Genomic DNA, 13,072 nt, shown 5'->3' with positions numbered 1-13,072 from the left:
ATGGGACAGACTGGAAGGGACCACAGGGATTCGTCTGGTCCGGCCTTCCTGCTCCAGTAGGGTTATTCCAGAGTACATGGCACAGAATCCCAGAATGGTTTGGGTGGGAAGGGACCTTAAAGACCATCCTGTTATAAATGCAGTGGCAAAATAGGGTTAATAAAAAAGCGATTTATTAAAAAATAATTTCAAGCACCAGCAACGAGAGGAAAAAAAAAAACCACAATAAAATAAATCGGCACAGCGCTGGGTGGACAGGGGTCTATACCCAGAGGTACATTTACCCAAATCCACGAAGGAGGGTAGACTGTCCGAGGTTTTTATAGGGATTTTGTGTCCCGAGGCCAAAACTCCGAGCAGTTACTGTTCAACAAAGAGTTTAGATGGTTGGTTGAATGAATTTCCTGGAACCGTGGAACTGATTCAATAGACGACTGGGCAGAGTCCTTTCGCATGTGAAAGGTTCTGAGTGCTTCCTGATTGTATCTTCGGTTGGACTCTCAGGGTGGAGTGTCCAGGTGTGGAGCCGATGGGCATCTCAGCCTGCTCTTTCTTTCAGGCTGATAAACGTTGCCTAGGGTCGTTACCGGCTGAATGGGTAGTTACTGCTGGGTTTGGGGAGAAATCCTTAGGCCACACTATATTTTATATAATTTCTACATTGTTACAAATACAGTTATATACTTATTTATTCTTTCACGAATTTTTATCCAAGGTTACATTTATCACAATCCTGTCCCACCCCCTGCCATGAGCAGGGACAACTTCCACTAGCCCAGGTGGCTCCAAGTCACGTCCATCCTGGCTTTGACACTTTTCAGGAATCCAGGGGCAGCCACTGCTACTTTGGGCAACCTGTGCCAGGGCCTCCCCACCCTCAATGGGAGGAATTTCTTCCCAATATCCCATCTAACCCTACTCTTTCAAATTGAACACATTCCCCCTTGTCCTCTTACAACAAGGCATAATAGGTTCAAATTCAAAAGATTTGAACGGATTGTGCAGGACTGCCTCCACACAGTTTTGGAATATCTACAGCAATGATCTCCAACAATGAAAGCTCAATACCTCTGGACAACCTGTTCAAGTGCTTGGTCACTGCACAATGAAGAAGTTCTTCCTCATGTTCAGATCGAACTTCCTGGGCATGAATTTGTGCCTGTTGCCGCTCGTCCTATTGCTCAGCACCACTGTGCAGTCCATCTTCTCAGCATCCCTTTAGGTATTTATTTATTTCGCCTTCTAGGAAGAGGGACAGAAGATAAAGGAGGAAGGTGGGAAGTTGAGGAGGCCACTAGGATGATCAGAAGGACAGAACACCTCTTGTACAAGGAAAGGCTGAGAGAACTGGGATTATTCAGCCTGGAGATGAGATGCTCTGAGGCCCTTTCCAGTACCTGAGCAAAGTCTGCAAAACAGATGGAGAAAGACTATTTATAAGGGCCTGGAGTGACAGGACAAGGAGGAATGGCTTCACACTGATGGGGCAGGGTTAGATAGGATACTCTAAGAAATTCTTCAGTGTGAGGCTGGGGAGGCCCTGGCATGGGGTGCCCAAAGCAGCAGTGGCTACCCCTGGATCCCTGGAAGAGTCCAAGGCCAGGCTGGACAGGGCTTGGAGCAGCCTGGGATAATGAAGGTACCCCTGCCCATGACAGGGGTGGGTCGCCTACAAACCATTCTGGGATTCTGTAATTTTGTTCAGTGTGCAAAAAGGGAGGCACAGGCTGACTCACCTCTTTCCAAATTTTGTGAGGGCTTCTTTCTGCAACACTTGAGGGAGTCTCCATCCATCCATCCATCCATCCATCCATCCATCCATCCATCCATCCATCCATCCATCCATCCATCCATCATCCATCCATCCATCATCCATCATCCATCCATCCATCATCCATCATCCATCCATCCATCCATCCATCATCCATCCATCCATCCACACTGGCTGGTGTGGTCCCTGAGCTCCTGTGGGTAGCAACCAGAGGACAAAAGAGGGCAACATGGGCTTCTGAAACAGTCTAGCCACACTCAGCACCAGCTGCTGCACCCATGGCTTTGGAGGGATCTGGTACCTTTGGGGTTTAAACTGCACAGGGGTGTGACATGCCTGTGGTGGCACTTCCAGCAGTGCCTTTGCTGAGCAGACAGCAGCTGTGTAGATGCTTTTGGATGTGCAACCAGATATAAAGCTTTTCCGGAAATCTCATCTTGGGGCTCCTGTATTTTGTGTATGTTTTTATTTATATAATAAAATACCCCAGAAAAGAGGGGCACTTCCCTCTCTATCCCACAAACGCAATCTATCAATCATCATAATCTGGAACAATTCTCCCAGGGCAGAGTTGCCAAATCCACCCATTTCCCAAATGCTTAGAGGTGGAGGATTCTTCTGGTAATCCAAGCCCGAGTAATTTTTCCTGCGGGCTGAAGAGGAAGCGAGCAGTCAGAGGTTTCACAGAGCTCAAAGGGGGCAGAGATCCCAGCAGCCTTGAGAAGATCATGTTATGCCATGGGGATCCATCCCTATTTTTCACAGTGCTGGTTAGGTATCTGGCAGGGAGGACAATCCCTGCAGTTTATCATTAGCCAGAAAAGGTAAGGTTGTCTCTTTCTGTGTCCCATCTGGTAAGAGAAAAGCTTGACCTGGCTCTTACAGCTAGGAGCATCTGGAACAAACTGGAAAAAGGGAAAAAGTGAGGATCTGGAATAAATCCAGGTGCAGAAATCCCCATCATAGCAGGGTGACCCTGTGGCACCTGGAGTTACAAAAATAAGGTATTAGACCCTGCTGAGACAGGGAAGGATGATTTTATGTTATAGCATACAGGTGGACTGTAGCTGGGCAAACAAATAAAAAAGAAACCCAGTTTGGCTCTCCTAGTTTGATAAACAAGTGCCCGGGTGAGCAATGACAGGATAAATTTGAATTCAAGTAGAGCATCCCAAGCAGTATTTTTCAATCTTGAAAGCAGATGTTATCACTGGTTAGGGAGCTGCGTAGTGCTGAAACTTCAACCAATCAGTCGTCCAGGCATGGGAATTTTGAACCCCCTATAAAGGTGGGTTCTGAACAATAAACCTTTTGTTTGTCTCACATTCTATCAGACTTGGTTTGTGAATCCGTCTCCAACTTACAACTGCGTGTAACATGTGGTGCCCCGTGTGAGCACACAGCCATCCCACGAGCAGACCGGGGGAGACAGAGGACAGCACGCGCAGCCTGTCCAAGCAGCAAAAGAAAGCTGAGAAAGCGAGGTGTGGAGGTAAAGCTGCCCAGCAATGGAAAGTTGCAAAAATACATGAGCAGAGCTGTTTGTGGTGGAATAACAAACACATATTCCTTTGTATATATATTTCGTTCAAATCCAGATTCCTTTGTATATATCCCTGTAAATAGAAAACAGTGCCAAAGACACGGAAGAGTGGTTTTCGCTGGAAGAAAGCCCAAATAAGAAGCCTTTTTTTACTTTAACGGAGAATAAAGCATGAGCAACAGGCTTAAAAAGCGGCTGTGGACACTGCAGATGTTATAAAGCCGTGGAAGCTTGTTTCAGACTTGCCGGGGCCGTTAGAAGCCGAGCGGAGCAGGGACGGCACTGGAAACGCCGCGGCCACAGCACGCCGGAAAGCTCCAAGATGGCGGTCGCCAGGTGGCGCAGAAGCTGCTCCCGCTCAAGATGGCGGAGCCCGTGCGCCTCCAGTGTAGCCTGCCAAAACATCCCAAAAAGGCGAAGCTCGGGGGGCAGCCCGCAGGAGAGAAGATGCCGCATCGGGCAAGTGAGGATAGGGGCCAAAGTCGTGCCTGCATTGCGCCCGGCACTCCCTCCCGGGCGCCCACCTGATCCCAGAAGCATCGCAGCGCCAGAAGCCGGAAGAGAAGCCGACAGCCCCACCGCCGGAGCCCTCCCGGCGCCACCCGTGCCCGCTCGTGCCACGCGTAGAGCCGCTGGCGCACGGGGCCGTGGGCCGCCTCACACCACCGCCGCCGTAAGACGGGCGAGAAACCGAGGCGGGGGTCGGCCGTTATCCGTCGGAGCTCTCCCACCTCCGGCAGCGCCGGCAGCGTTTACACCACGCGCGGGTTCGCCCGTGCCGCGAGCGCCTCAACCACCGCTATCGCCGCCGGGTGCATACTCGGAGTGCCCGGGACCGCCTGCGCACCGGCTGCAAAAACCACGGCTTTGTTACACGCTCCTCATCACCATGGATGCGCCTGGCACGCCCACTTCCAGCTTCGGCGCGCAGGCAGGAGCCGGAAGTCAAGCGGAGCGCGACGCCGGAAATGCCGGTGCAAAACTGCGCGCGCCCAAACCCAGAAGCGCCGGTAGGGAGCTGCCGGTACCCAGAACCCCGGAGCCCGTATCGTGACAAAGCCAGAGCTCGAAAAACCTACAAGACGCCATAGCAGCCAGCGCCCGAAGAGCTGGGGAGCCCTGCAGGCCGCGGGCAGCCGCGAGGAGCTGCAGAGCGGAGCGGGGCCACCGCATGCCGAAAGCTTCCCTGAAACAAACGCAAAATTCCGTTACCCAGCAACCACAGCAGCAGCCGTGTCGGTCCCTTCTGCGCCGCCAATGGACAGCCGTAAGGATGCCAGGGCTGTGGAAGCAAGACCACAAGATAACCCCCCCCCCCGTCCCCCGATCCGTTTAGCCCTAGAGGGAACCTTGACAGTATCACAAAAGAACCGGCGCCGCCCCGTGCTATGCAGCCTCAGCTGGAGCCGTGTAGCGGCGAGTGGCTGGGGTCGGGGGGGCGCTTCCTAGCAGGGTGCCCCTTCTCGGCCTGCCCTCTGCGAAAGCGGAGCGGCGGCGATAGAGGCGGCGGGAGGGGCGACCCGGAAAGCCCGGTGGCGCCGGCGGGGGCGGTACCGACACAGGCAGTGCCGTGTCCCCGCTCCTTCAACAGCGAGAGTTCCCGTCTACTGTGCATCCTAGTAAACTGATATGGTGCTGAAGAAAAGACCTGTCTGGACGGGTAACCCCATCCTAGGGGAATGGTCCCAAGTAGGTCCCCCCAACCTCCGGGGAGGTCCTTCAGCAGCTGCCGCAGGTCCCGTTCCTGCTTCCTGAGACGCGAGGGACGGTGGAGCAGACACAGCCGTGTTAAAGAGATGCCGCGATCGAGACGCGGCGGGCAGGGCTGTCCCGGCCGCCGCCGCCTGCCACGGCCTACTCTGCCATGACGATGCAAGTGCTCAGCATACAAAGCAACCCCAGGAAGACTACCCACGAATTGAGACACATTAAAAAATCTCCTTTAGTAAAGTTTTCAAACACCGGACACAGCAAAATTGTCCATAAAAACAAGTACTCATCTAATATTGGACTCTATGTGCCTTCAACAGCTTTAGTCCTCATGCTATGACTGACAGTATTTTTTCTTCTCAAATGTACATTGAAGTTTCGATATAATACTGTGTAATATTTAAATAGTTTAATTTAATAGTTTTCTTCTGTATAAAACTCACAATAATTTTCCAGGCTGTCTTTTACCCTCCGCAGAAAAAGAAGCACCAAGGTATTTATTTTCCTCTTCCAAAAGTCTTACAATTTCATTTATAAGATTTCAAAATTTAAATTAAGTTTTGTTCTCAGTCATTTAAAATTGTGCAAAAGTTTTATTCAAGGATGAAAACTGTTGAGTATTTTTAGTGTATCTAACAATTAACAAATCTATAGCAAATCAGCCAGATTTACAATGCAAAGCTCTAAAGCTTAAAAGATTATTGAGACAACACCAAAAAAGCCTACTAAATATGTTTATAAAGGGAAAGCCTTACTATAAAGCATACTAAGTTTAGAATGTTTTTCCCTAACTCTTTATAATAAACTATTTCTGAAAAGAACTTATGCACTCTACTCATACAATATTCACAGTAATATTTATCTAGACTTCATCACCTTACAGTGTTGATGCTTACAAATGCAAATACAGATGATAAAACCCAATATCTAATTGAACACACTTCATAATAACTCTAGATAATAGCAACATAACACTTAGTATATTTGTGACATTTTAGAATTCAAAGACAGTTTGTTTTAAAGACCCCCCCAAAAAATATTCTAAGTTCATAAAAGCAAACATAGAAGTACTAAAAGTGTTTCATTAGCAAATTTCAGTTATGAAATTTTCTAACCAAATATTTTCCATCTGTCACTTTGTTTACAATGTCTACAAAAGTATTTTCATATCGAAAACCACTAACTACCTTTCATGTTTCATTCACACCAACTCCTGTTAAAGTCAATAGCAGGTTTCTGAATATAGCTGGTCTGTCACTGCCATCACTAAAATACTAATTTACGTGTTTTCTTATTTTTGAACCAAAATATAAACATGGCTTTTAACATTCGGTTTTTGCAGCTAAGTCTACAGATACAATAATCACAGAACTAAAGTAATTTGAGATTACAGAAAAGTTAAAAACTATACACGAGAAGGTAATAACAGAAACTTCTAAATTAACAAAAATAGTTTGTCCTACAGCTCTGAGGTCATGTCTTTATACTTTCCTGTCTCGGTTCAGAAGACAGATGTCTGCTAGGGAGGGCAGGAGCTTCGCTTGGAATGAAAATGTAGACCTCCCCTCTCCGAATTATTATAATTTTGAAATCAGGGGGTTCTCAGGCAGAGATCTGGGGATAGGAATAACAGTTCTTTACTAGTGTGTATAACGAGGCAAACAAACAACAATAACTACAGCATTAACAACAAAACAGAACCAGGGACCCCGTGACAGCTTTCTCGGCTGAGATGGGATGGAGGAGAGGCTTTGTTTCACAAACCCCTCGGGCAGTCCCGGTGCTCCTGCAGGGCTCTGAGGAACACTCGGCTGGAACAGCAGGGATGAGCTGAGATCCTGGGCCGGTGGCTGAGGTGGATCAGCAGGGATGAGCTGAGATCCTGGGCCGGTGGCTGAGGTGGAACAGCAGGGATGAGCTGAGATCCTGGGCCGGTAGATGAGGTGGAACAGCAGGGATGAGCTGAGATCCTGGGCCGGTGGCTGAGGTGGATCAGCAGCTCCGTGGTGGTGCCTGGCACTGCCACACGTCCCGGCAGGACAGGGTGTGCGAGAACAAGGAAGAAGGAGAAGCAGCAGCTCCGTCTGGGTGATGGCGAATTCCCTTCTCTCCGCAGCAACAGCTCCCAGCAAAGTGTCCTTCTCTGAAGCTGAAGAAACCAGCCAGCTACCCCCGCCCTCCCTTTTTCCTGCCCCCTTCCCCCCTGGGCCCAGCCAAACTCTTTGGGTTTCTCAAGCACCCACTAAGTAGCAGCAGTCAGGTTCCCCCCCTCCCTGCCTCCCCCCAACTAATGGGTAAAAATTCCACAGGTGAGACAGAACTAAAGAAGGATACCTAACCCCCAACATCTTCCTAAAGAAAACATACTAATTGAAGATACATAATCATCCCAAAAAACATGTTTAAATTAATTAGAATTGTTGATTAGCCCATGTATATTGTAAATTAGCACCTTCCTCTTTTTTTTCCTTAGCTAACTCTAACTGAATTTCAAAAGTCTTAACAAAAGAAAGAGGTTCATTATTTACCCTTCTACCATTAAGTGATGATGTTAAGTATGCTAGTGGTAGTTCAATAGCTGTGTAAGTAAATACCTTAAGTCCCTCCGTCTTCAATAATCAAATATCTTAAGGACATTACAAACACAAAGATGTGTCATTTTTAATTATATACCAAAATGTGACCTGTAAACTGAGACAAAGAAATGTTTTCTTTGATAGTTTTGAATTGGTTTGTTTGTGACAATAAGGTAAATACTTTCAAAGGTATTGTATATATGTGTACGTAGTTACAGCTATTTGCAAGTTATATATAATATCATTGGTTATTTAGTTAAAGATAGATAACAAAATCAGCTGTTCTATGAGTTATTACTGAAAGACTTCTTTTTCAGAATATGTTAGGGAAGCCCTCACAGTCTAGGTCTTAGTTCTGGCCAAACTATGGCTTTGACTGGCAGGGAAAGTGTGCTGTCAAACCAGGTGTTTCTGCACAAAAAAATGAAAGCAAGTCTCTTTGACTAGCTGATTGGGCTTTGCAGAAGCTGGACCCCTTTCCTTTGAAGTAGACATGGAGGCCTTGTCTGGAAGAGGCCTTCCAAGTCCTCATTGTGAAAAGGAGGCTCCTCAATGATGGCAGACCCCGGGTGATAGCAAAGCATATAAGCAGTTGTAAATTTCACCTTGTTAATTTTGTTCAAAGGTCCATGTTTTGCTGGGATTGAATTATGTTCCTAGTTATTAAAACAAAGGAAGGGGGAGTGAGGTGGGTGTATACCCCCCTCAAAAGTCTTGGCTGTTCTCATGTATTTCAACCTAGCAAGCTGACAACTTGTCGGAGGCAAAAGATTGTCAATAATGGTAGGACAATCTACCCATCACCCTACTCGAACCCCAAGATTCAAACATCTGAGACACATCTCAATGGCAGAAAGATGTGTGCTTTTAATTGAAATGGTTTTGAGTTTAATTGTTTATTGTTTGTAGTGTTAAGTTGTAGAATTGTAGCTTCTAAGTAATGAGCCTGCAGCATGCCATCTTGAAAAGTTGTATTGCTGGTATTCGGTTTAACAGCTCCTAGATGTGAATGTTACAACTCCAGTGATACATGAGATACATCACTGGCTAGGGGAGACTAGACTTGTTGAGTGGAAAGTCTCATTCAAACTAAGTTTATTATCTGTGGCATCATGTTGTCTTTGTCATCTGGTCTGCAAGGCGCCTGCAGTAGAGGACAAAGAACACTGCATTTTTTAATAAAACAAAGAGAGGGGATTGTCACAGCACAGCTGGACTATAGCTGGACAAATAAATTTGGCCATAAATAAAAAACCCAGTTTGGCTCTCCTTGTTTGATAAAGAAGTCCCTGGGTGAGCAGCGATAGGATAGATTTGAACTCAGAGCATCCCAACCAATCCCTTTCACCCTGATAGCAGATGTTATCACTGGTCAGGGAGCTGGGCAGTGCTGAGACTTCAACCAATCAGTTGTCCCGGCACGGGAATTTTGAACCCCCTATAAAAGTGGGTTCTGAAAAATAAACTAATCTGTTGGTTTCCAAAGATTTCGAGGTTTCCTCCAAGGAAAAATACCTTAGATACCTAGCCTTACTTTTCTCTGTCCTAAGGCTTCCGGCTTTCCTTGCTAGTCAGGTGAACCCTGCTAGCTATAGAGCCCAGGATAGAGTTGAGGTCCTGGGTGTCACCTTTGTGCCCTAGGGAAGTGCCCAGGCAATGTTTGAATGGAGCAGAGAGTGTTGCCAGCAGCCAGGGCAAGCTCTCCAGGGAGATTTCAGGCTTTGGGAGTGACAGCAAAAGGGTAGCCGGAGAGATTCCATCTACAGAATCCAGACTTGCCACCTCTCATGGATAGGGGCCAAGTAAGTCTCCTCTGTTACCAGGTCAAAGCCCAGATTATCCACAGTGGTTGTGCCCTCTGTAGCAAGAAAATATCAAAACTCCCCTGCATGATGGCAGTCAGCACAGAGAAATTTGCCAAAAAGAGATTATTAATAATAGTAATAGTGACTCCTTTGCCTTTCACCCACTCCTTCCATATCAGGATCTGAAGAAATGTGGCCACAATAATGCAGTGAAATTCCCTCCCTCCCAGCAGAGTTGGATGCTGAAGCCAAGTAGAATTAAATTACCTTTCCATGACCACTTATCACCCATCACCTCCTTCAGTGCTCTACCAAGCACACAAACACAGCCCCTTTTCCTGTGCCCTGCTGAGGGGTGGCACTGATGAGACACACCAAGTTCACACTGTGCCTCTCTGCCATGTAAAGCAAAGCAAAAATTCAACCCAAGATTAAGGGGAGTGCAGAAATAGAGAGAAGTTAAGCTGTGCTGAATGCATGGTGTGTCCCATGCCGGTGACCCAAAGAGAGTTGCAGAGACCCAGCAGCCTCCCTGTGCTCCTGTTGCTGGGCTGCTTAAGAAGAGGCCAGGTAGGAGCAGAGAGCAAGGAGGGGAATGCCAGTCCCCTCCTGTGGTGTGTCCTGGGCTTCGTACAGCTCCTTGCTGGCTAAGGGGATGGCTGGAATCTGTGTTGGGGATGTCAACCATGTCCCCAGGGCTATGGGGAAAGGTGGAGTTAGTCAGTGGGGAGATACCATAGAGTCATGGAATGGTAGAGGTTGGAAGGGTTCTTAAAGACCATCTCATTCCACCCCCTGCCATGGGCAGAGACACTTTCCACTGTCCCAGGCTGCTCCAAGCCCTGCCCAACCTGGCCTTGGACCCTTCCAGGGATGGGGCAGCCACAGTTTCTCTGAGCACTTTGTGCCAGGGCCTCCCCACCTTTAGAGGGAGCAATTCCTTCCCGATATCCCATCTAACCCTGCCTTCTGATAGTGGGAAGCCATTCCCCCTTGTCCTGTGACTCCAGGTCCCTGTAAAAGAGTCTCTATCTTTCCTATCAGCTCCTTTAGGTACTGCAAGGCCACAATTAGGTCACTCCAAAGCTTTGTTTCTCCAGGCTGAACAATCCCAACTCTCTCAGCAAATATGTTTGAGGAAAGGGAGTCCAAAAAACAACCTAAATTATTCTGTGATTTTGTGCTGAGGGATATGCAGCATTTTGGTGCTTTTTTTTTTTTAATTTTTTTTTTTATTTTTTTAAATTCCAGCTCTTTCTTCTCCTCCAAATCTTAAGTTTTCTACCCAGCAGATGCTCCAGATCCTGAACTATTCTGAAATGCCAATGTATTCACCGTCCACAGCCATGTCCTTCAATACATCCTGTTCTGTAAAGTGGATTTCCATTGAAAATGTTGGGACTTCAGCACTCCAACACGAACCTGCTTCCCTAGAATGAATGGGGAGATGTGTTTCATTTCAGAAAATTCCCTAGAGACCTAGAAAACCCTATTCTAGGTTGAAAATCAGACAAAATGCACCTTTTGTCATCTTCTGACTGCATTGGAAGTGCTTTGCTTTTTTTTGGGGTTTATTAACAGAAAACAGTTTACAAAAGGAGTTGATGGGGTCCAAGGAATGAGATCACTTTAGCGCTTCCAGGAATTAAAGTAGCAGTAAAAAGAATCCTAGCCTTAAGTGTTGCTGTAGGAGCTGTGTCAGTGGGATGGGTTTCTGGGTGTCCCCATTCCCTGGAAACCTCCGTGGGGCAAATGTCCTTCTCCAGTGTGGGAGATGATCACTCAGCAGCCCAGAAGGTGGAAAGCTTGGGCTGGGCACGTACAGACACTACCATCTAGTGGTGCCGGGCTCAAACAGCCTCCATGCAGCCCGGAATTGGCACGTTCCGCAAGGTTGGAGCTACTGCCGCTGCCAAATGGCTTCTCCCAGGGTGCTGAGAGCACCCATGAAGTCCACACCCTGCCCCAGGAGGGACCTCCGGCTGCTCCCTCTTTTCTACTCCGGCCGACACAGAGACATTGCCTTGATTATTTGGGGGGGGGGGGGGGGGGCGGAAAACGCCATCCAGACTCCCAACAGCTGCTCCTTGTGGTCATGGGCTTGGTCCTACAAATAGCAATGCCCACTGACATCAAGGGACAGTGAACTGGGATTAACTGGGGTCTTGCCTCATCCCACAGCTCCATGGGAAATGCAAGTCTCCTGCCTGAATGGCATATGTGGAATCGTTGGGGTTTCTTCAGTGAAAGTAGCCCCAGGTAGCCTCAGTAGGCTCATCCTGTTTCATCATGTTGCAGCCAGGCTCTGTCTTTGCCTTTGCCTTTTCCTCAGCCCACCAGCAGACAAAATGCTCCTGTGGCCAAACCCAGCTGGTCTCACCTCAATTCAAGCCCAGATCCCACCTGGGTGCTGGAATTACCAACTGAGCTCCTGCTTGGCACAGCTGGGGACACTGAACACTGCCCAAGGTACTTGAACACAGTGTGGGATGGGAGCCTGCGGTGTGTCTGGGGTGTCAGAGACCCAAGCAATCAGCACATGTCGTGCTGGGGTTCATTCCAGTCGCAAGGGAGTGAGGTGCTGCTAGTACCATAGTCTGCAGTGGGCTTTGGCCCACCCTGTGCCCCCCCAGCTTGTTACTGACCCTGAGGAGGGAACCAGTAACAGAGCAGAGACCCCTGTGAGGGGCCCACAGCCCTGCTTGCCCTGGTTCTGCCATCCCTGAACCCATCTTGTCTCAAACCAGCTCTCCTAGTTGTGCTGGGGCTGCTTTCAGCACAGAAACCTGGGCACAGGCTGGGGACGACACTGATAGTAGTCTGAGTGCCTTTTGTTTGTTTGTTTGTTTGTTTGTTTGTTTGTCTGTGTTTTTAATTTTTTAAAATTATTTTTATTTTTGTGATGTGAATCACTGGCACTCTGGTGCTTCCCATTTATCCCCAGCCCCCCTCCAGGGCTCTGCCCCAGATCCCACTCAGCACCAACTCTTGCCCCTGCTCCCACACTGCTCGGACAGGCCAGCCAGGGAGCAGGGACACAGGGACACCACCAGCTCAGCCAACACACTGCTGTGGCCGTTGGGGCCAACTTCATGCCAGGAACAAGGTTGCTGTTGCTTTTTGGGGCAATTGAAGGGAATTGAGCCATTGTGCTCTGGCAGGGCAAGAACCAGGCAGTAGTTCTGTAACAGCCCAGCATTGCCCCTGGGACAGTTCTTTGTTTTCCTCCATGGGTGACACACAGCCCCGGGCAGCAGGCCATAGCCTGAGCCCTGCCTGCCCTTCTGGAACCCTGAGCCACACAGAAGTCCAGGAGTGGTGCAGTTACACAGTCCAAAAAACACAGAAAGGGAGAGGTGGCCAGGCTCAAGGCATATCAGGTGTTATGACACCTCCTGAAGCAGCTGGTGCACATCCATGTGTGCTGGGACATGGGGACAGTGGAGGCAGACAGGAGGAACTCAGCACCATCCCAGGGGCCGAGCCAGGCTGCAGCTGGAGATGGCAGGTGGTGTAGACTGAATGCACTGGAGGGAGTGAGGGAAGACACTGTTATGTGGGGCACAGCAGCACCAGTGACATATGGCTGCAAGAAAAAAGGAGCTGCTGGGCTTTTCAAGCAGTGTCCTGAACCCCCAAAACCAGTGATGGCTCCTGCCTGCTGGCA

General features: G+C 48.5%; 1 long non-coding RNA gene across 1 annotated transcript; it reads right to left on the bottom strand.

The window, feature by feature from the left end:
- Positions 1-168: 168 nt before the first annotated feature.
- Positions 169-7,189, bottom strand: LOC148182491 (uncharacterized). The gene is made up of 3 exons (XR_015774691.1): positions 3,839-7,189; positions 1,069-3,707; positions 169-608 (listed from the first exon to the last, which is right to left on the bottom strand). It is a non-coding gene; the product is annotated as an uncharacterized LOC148182491 (long non-coding RNA).
- Positions 7,190-13,072: the final 5,883 nt, after the last annotated feature.

Source organism: Pseudopodoces humilis, chromosome 29 (genome assembly GCF_049639895.1).
Source record: "Pseudopodoces humilis isolate 2021_Gansu_Grassland_sample_001 chromosome 29, ASM4963989v1, whole genome shotgun sequence".
Classification (NCBI taxonomy): domain Eukaryota; kingdom Metazoa; phylum Chordata; class Aves; order Passeriformes; family Paridae; genus Pseudopodoces; species Pseudopodoces humilis.
This window is presented reverse-complemented; position numbering and strand designations above follow the sequence as displayed.